Here is a 6,000-nt window from a genome sequence, read left to right as displayed (position 1 = left end):
TGTCACAGTCCTTCCTGTCACTCAATCCTGGAAGCTTGCTTTATCTTTGGCTCAGTCCTCCTTTGTTCCACATATCTAGGCTGTATCTTTTTGTTGTGGCTTTCTGGAAAATATAGTCAAGACCTAACCTTTCCTACCTGGTAAAATTGTATGCAACTGTCTCCAATTTATTTCTTGGCTCATTGTTCTCCTCCAGGAGTCCCTAACTTGCACTGCATCTTACATAAATTTCTTGTCTGTACCTTCAGATCCCTTCCCATTTTGATCCTGTTTTACCTTTCTGCCCTTAATACCCTATTGCATGGCCAGCCTTTGTTTTCTTATCACTGGTGAAAGCAGCACTTAGTGTCTGATTCTCCATTTTGCTTAAAAACAGATTCACATTTTCTCAAAACTACCCTCTCCTTTTAAGTGGAGGAAAAGTTCTTGTCTCTTCTCTTATGGCATAAACTGCATTCTGAGAACAGCTAGGCAGGTAGAGAGTTGTGATGAGTTTTGATTACTGTTTGTGACTAAAGTGGAGTGTGTGCGTGTGTGTGTGTGTACACAAACACATAATTTTTAGAAAGTGATGGTTAATTTTGGGTGGTTGGTGCATGACTTAAATCATGCTCCTTAAGGTACGTTTCAGAGAGTGAATGTTCAGCACATTCTGGAAGCAAGCTCCTTTCAAATGTTTAAAAAAAAATCTGTTAACATACCCAGTTAGCAAATCAAAAAATATTCCCTTTTGGCAGAGACAAACTTCTGATGCTTTCATCTATATGTCTTAATCCTAGAATCATGGCCTCTTCTCAAGTTTCCAGGGTCATTTTGTTAATTATGACGACTTCTTAAAGAAAGGAATGTATAAAGACAAAAGTGCTGTCTGTCCCTTTATAAGGAAATATATGGCAACCCTAAGCACAGAAGGACATAACCAGCCAGCAAGTAAGTGTTAGAGAATAGGTAATGAAGTAAAACCCCTCAACCTTCAACTTAGATTGCATGTATTTCCAAAATACTTATTTATTATCCGGCCGCCACTGCATGACCAAATGCCGTTGACAGATGTGAAAAAAAACAAATAAATGCTGCTTTACCAGAAGAGGAAATGCATCAGTTTGACAGCTCAACCAACAACTGTATAGATTGCGAGCTTCAGTGGAGCTTTTTGGTGCTTTTATTTAATACCTGATGTGAGCCAGGTTAAACTGACTTAATGCCTCTTTTAGGCATGTGCTGTGCTTGGTGCAGGGGTGCACCAAGCTGGAAGCAAAGTGTTTTTGTTTTGTTTTTTCATGTCTATAAGCAGCCTTAGAGGCTTATGTCTGCCCCAAAGTACAAGAATGAAGTGATCACCCCTCCTTTTCAGTGAATAGAGATACCTGCTTTTCTTCTTTCTCATTGGGCCTTGTTTGCTGTTTGCTTTAAATTTATCACAAACTGACTCTAGTAGTAGCACAACTTTTATTGAGCTTGACAGAGTAAGATTACAACATTTGGTAAACTCAGAGACTGCAGTCTGGTAGCTTCAAGAACTCCAATCAGATTTTTCTACAGCTTTGCCATCGTTTCCTCTTTCGGATTTGTCATTCTCATGTCTTAGAAATAAGGGCTAGAATCACTTTTCATGCCAGGGATTCCAGCATAGCACTTTCTTGTTCCTAATTTCTCTCTCAATCCAACAGGCTTAATTTGCATCTCTTTTTCATCTTCATGTGGGTAGCAGAACTAAGCCGTGCACCAACTAGTTTCTACCCAAAAGGCCAGATGAATAGTGATGTGTCAGACTCTCCCTTCCTTTCAATTTCAAGGTTTCTAACATCATATTATGGCAGTAGCAAATCCTTCTGCCACCCTTCTTCTTCTCCACAGGAAAAAAAGAATTAAAAACAAATATGAGAGACAGCGGGTGTGTCCACATGTTCATTCATACACTGTAATTAGATGTACTAAATAATTGTGCCATAATTGGCACTAATGTGCAGTAGCACCAGTGCATGCTTTTTCATGATGCTAATGCACAGTAGATTAATTCTACTGTGCACTAGCATGGTTTTTGCCAGCTGTGCTAATATGCAGTAGAATTAGTCTACGGCACCTTTAGCATCTTGTGTAGTTGCACACAGGGTGCATCTTTCCAGGAACACAGCCATCCTGCAAGCTACTTTGTTCCTTCATCTCCCAGTCTGGTAAGTCCAGTAGAACAAAGGAAGCAACAAAATGAGAAAAGTGCTCCTTCTGTGAGGACACTTTTTTTTTAAGAGCTGTATAACACAGTTAGCATTGCTTCTACTCCACAGCCACTCTCTGCCCAGGGACCTCTGCCAGCCCAGAGAAGCCCTCCCAAAGAGCAGATCAATCTTCTTCCATGCCTGAAACACAGCAAGATGGGGGAGTTCTCTCCATTCAAAACTGCAGTAGGGTGAAGTGCAATTATTTCCCCAAATTCCATTAACCCTCATTTAGCTACAGGGGAAAAGCATCTGTTTCTTTTCAGGTATCTCCTGTAAGCACGAGAGCCTAGTGCCCAACTTCCTCTGTGTAGAGGAGCCTCAGCTCCCTCAGGACTGTTCTGTATTTTCTTTTCAATTACAAGCTAGACAATGATGACATAGAGGTTGAAACACTGCTTCAAATACCAAGGAACAAGTGGCAGATCTAAGAGCAACTGTGATTCTTCTCTCCATCAAGAAAACTCACCAATCTGGCAAATAAAGGCTAAAGACTCTAAAAGGACAAGATAGCTTAAGAGAGGGCAAGACATTTCAGAGCCTCATCTATTTTTAATAGCCAGGACTTGACACTTGATTCTTCCTGAACAAGAATTACCAATACTCACAGCAATAAAACCACTCAGATTTTAAAACATCTTTTTCCTGCTGGTGTTCAAAGAAGTATTTTTATAGCTGGAACAGTGAGCCTTGTGACACTCTTGCAGAAAGCATATGAAGAATCAGAATTCCTATTCCCATCCTTTGCTTCAAGCATATGAATTCAGTGAGAAAAAATTCAAAGACCTTGAGGCTTTCCTGGAGTCAAATATCTTAGAAACACATCACTTAGAAGATGGCACCCTGTTGTACTTGTTGCCTCATGCAGTGTCATGCGACTTCTGCCTCAGAACCATCTCAATTGCTGAGATCGCAACTGCACAAGGAGCCAACATACAGCAAAGCTCTTTACTTTGTTGGCTAAGGCACATGGGGTTTGGTTGGAATAAGGCCTGTGCTGATAAGAGCAGCAATAGCATAGAGGCCTCACATTTCACGTTTTTGAGAGACAAGCAACTATAAGGCTTTCATGACTTTGATTCCCTTCCATAGCTAGAAACATGAAGACAGGCCTTAAAATACTACAATTCAGTCATAGGAGTAGCATAACAAAGGTTTGGGGTGGGGTGGGGGGCGAGCAGGGAGCGTGACTGGGACACCGACCCTGAAGGAGGTGCAAATGTAAGAGCTACTACACAGTATCTTGCTTCTGCAGCTTATGGATGTTCAAGAGCTTTCCACTTGGGCACAGATGCAGCTTAACTTATCTTCTGCAGCCTTCTATAAGGGAGAGGACTGCTCTATAACTTACCAATACAACATTTGACTGTCTAAGTGTATCTTTGAGTTGCCTCTGAACAGGCACCATGCAAAAATAATGTATTAGCTTTATTATTATACAAAGGGACATCCTCCCCCACCTAGGAAAGCACATTGAAAAAGCTGTATTTATTTTGGACCTGCATGTCAAGGGATGATTCCTGAACTTTTATCTTTAACTGAATGAGTGCTGTTGTGGCAGAGAATTTCAAGAGGTACATGGCAACAATTAGTTTTCAGAACATATTTGCAGGAGGAAAAGAAATAAAATGGTCTTCTTAAAAAAGACAGGTAAGAAATTTAGATCTCTCTTCTACTACCAGAAAAATACCACTTGCTCAAAATCTTATGTAAAAACAGTTATACTGACACTAAAACTACAGCTCCCCTGCCACATGACAAGGCTAAATCACTTTGGTAGACTGTGGATTCTAAGAGAGGTTTTATTCCCCCTCCCTTTATCTAGCAGTGTTTTTTTGATCAAAAATAAAAAAAACAATTCTAGCAACAGCAGGAAATATTTCTATAGAACAGGAATCTCTCCCCAGTTCAGGTTTTTAGTGGGCTAACAGGAAGCTTCTCTTTCATTTTCCTCTCTCAATTTAGAGTACTCTAAACTATTCTTGCTTGGCCCTTAAAACTTAAATAGTTGCTCATTTGGTTTCTTGCTTTATAATTTTTAATAACATGCAGAGATTATAATTTCTCAAGTGTGTCTTCACTGAGAAAATAAAAGTAAGACTAAGAACTGAGTTTTAAATTATCTACATAAAGATCACCTAAACTAAAAGAACAACTAGTGAATTCCAATTGTGATGTTTAAAAAAAAAAAAGGCTATATTGAACCTTTGCTCTATTTTTCAGTACTCTGTCTCCTTTATTTTAACTGGAAGTTACAACTCATAAAATTACAAATAAGGCAGAAGTGTTCTCATGAGTGACTGGCTTTTGTTTTCACTATCTGATTTACTTTTCGCCATTTATGTTACCATATATATACAGAATCACAGAAAATGAGGGTTGGAAGGGAGCCGCAGGAGGTCATCTCATCCAACCCCCTGCTCAAATCAGGACCATCCCCAACTCTATCATCCCAGCCAAAGCTTGGTCTAGCTGGGCTGTAAAAGCTTCCAAGGATGGAGATTCCACCATGTCTCTGGGTAACCTGCTTTACTACCCTCCTGGTGAGAGTTTTACCTGATATTTAGTCTGAATTTCTCTTGACAACTATCTCTTTGTTCTGTTATCTGCCACCATTGAAATCCAGTCTAGCTCAGGGTGCATGAGTATTTGGGCTGAAGGGCCACTTAACAAGTTTTGGTGACCTGTTGAGGGCAGTGCATGCGCATGCTCACACAAGCTCCACGCAGGCATGCTGAGGCTGATGCCAGAGCAGAAGTGGGGGCATGAGTCTGCCTGGGGCTGTAGTGTCTTATTTCCATTCCTCCCTGCCCAGCTTGGCTGACACCAGCAGACAGACATATGTTGGGGGTACAGCTTTGGCATTTGCAGCTCCACAGAGCCGGGCTGCAGGGGGAGGGAGAATACCCCTCTCTCTTGACCTCCTGCCCCCCACCCCACCTGCTGTGCAGACCCCAGCTGGGAAGAGGGGGTTCAGTTCCCTGCTTTGCTTGCCCCCCTTGCCATGTAGTGCCAGGCAGAAAGGCAGGGCTCTTGCCTCTGCTGGCACAGCAGGAAATGCTGTGTGGAGCAGCCCTGCCTGCCAGGCACTGGAGGGTCAGACCCCCATTTCCCAGGCTGCTGCATGGTGCAGGGTGGATACTAGGGCTGTTTTCACACAGCATTTCCTGTTGTGCCAGCAGAGGCCCACAGGTGGGTGGTGGCAGTGGCTCTAAATCCAGCCCTTGCTGGCACCGTGGGAAGGACAGAATTAATTGGTAGGCTGAATATGGCTGCCAAGCTGTATTTTGCCCACCCCTGGTCTAGCTCCATCTTTTTTGTAACCACCATTCAGGGACTTGAAGGCTGCTATTAAATCCCCTCAGTCTTTGTTTCTCCAGACAAAGTAAGCCCAGTTCCCTCACTCTCTCCTCACAAGTCATGTGCTCCAGCTCACTACCCATTTTTGTTGCCCTCTGCTGGACTCTTTCCAACTCTTCCACATCCTTTCTGTAGTGAAGGGCCTAAAGCTGAACATGGTACTCCAGATGTGGCCTCACCAGTGCTAAACAGAGGGGAATAATCACTTCCCTCAGTTTGCTGGCAACACTCCTACTAATGTAAGCTGTTAGCCTTCTTGGCAACAATGTCACACTGTTGGTTCATATTCAGCTTCTTATTCACTGTAACCCCCAGCTCCTTTTCTGTGGAGATGCTGCTTAGCCAATCAGTCCCCAGCCTGTAATGGTGCATAGGAGTTGTTCTGTCCTAAGTGCAGGAGTTTGTACTTGTCATTACTGAACCT

Source organism: Crocodylus siamensis, chromosome 1 (assembly GCF_052110815.1).
Source record: "Crocodylus siamensis isolate JL-2025a chromosome 1, ASM5211081v1, whole genome shotgun sequence".
NCBI lineage: Eukaryota > Metazoa > Chordata > Crocodylia > Crocodylidae > Crocodylus > Crocodylus siamensis.
This window is presented reverse-complemented; position numbering follows the sequence as displayed.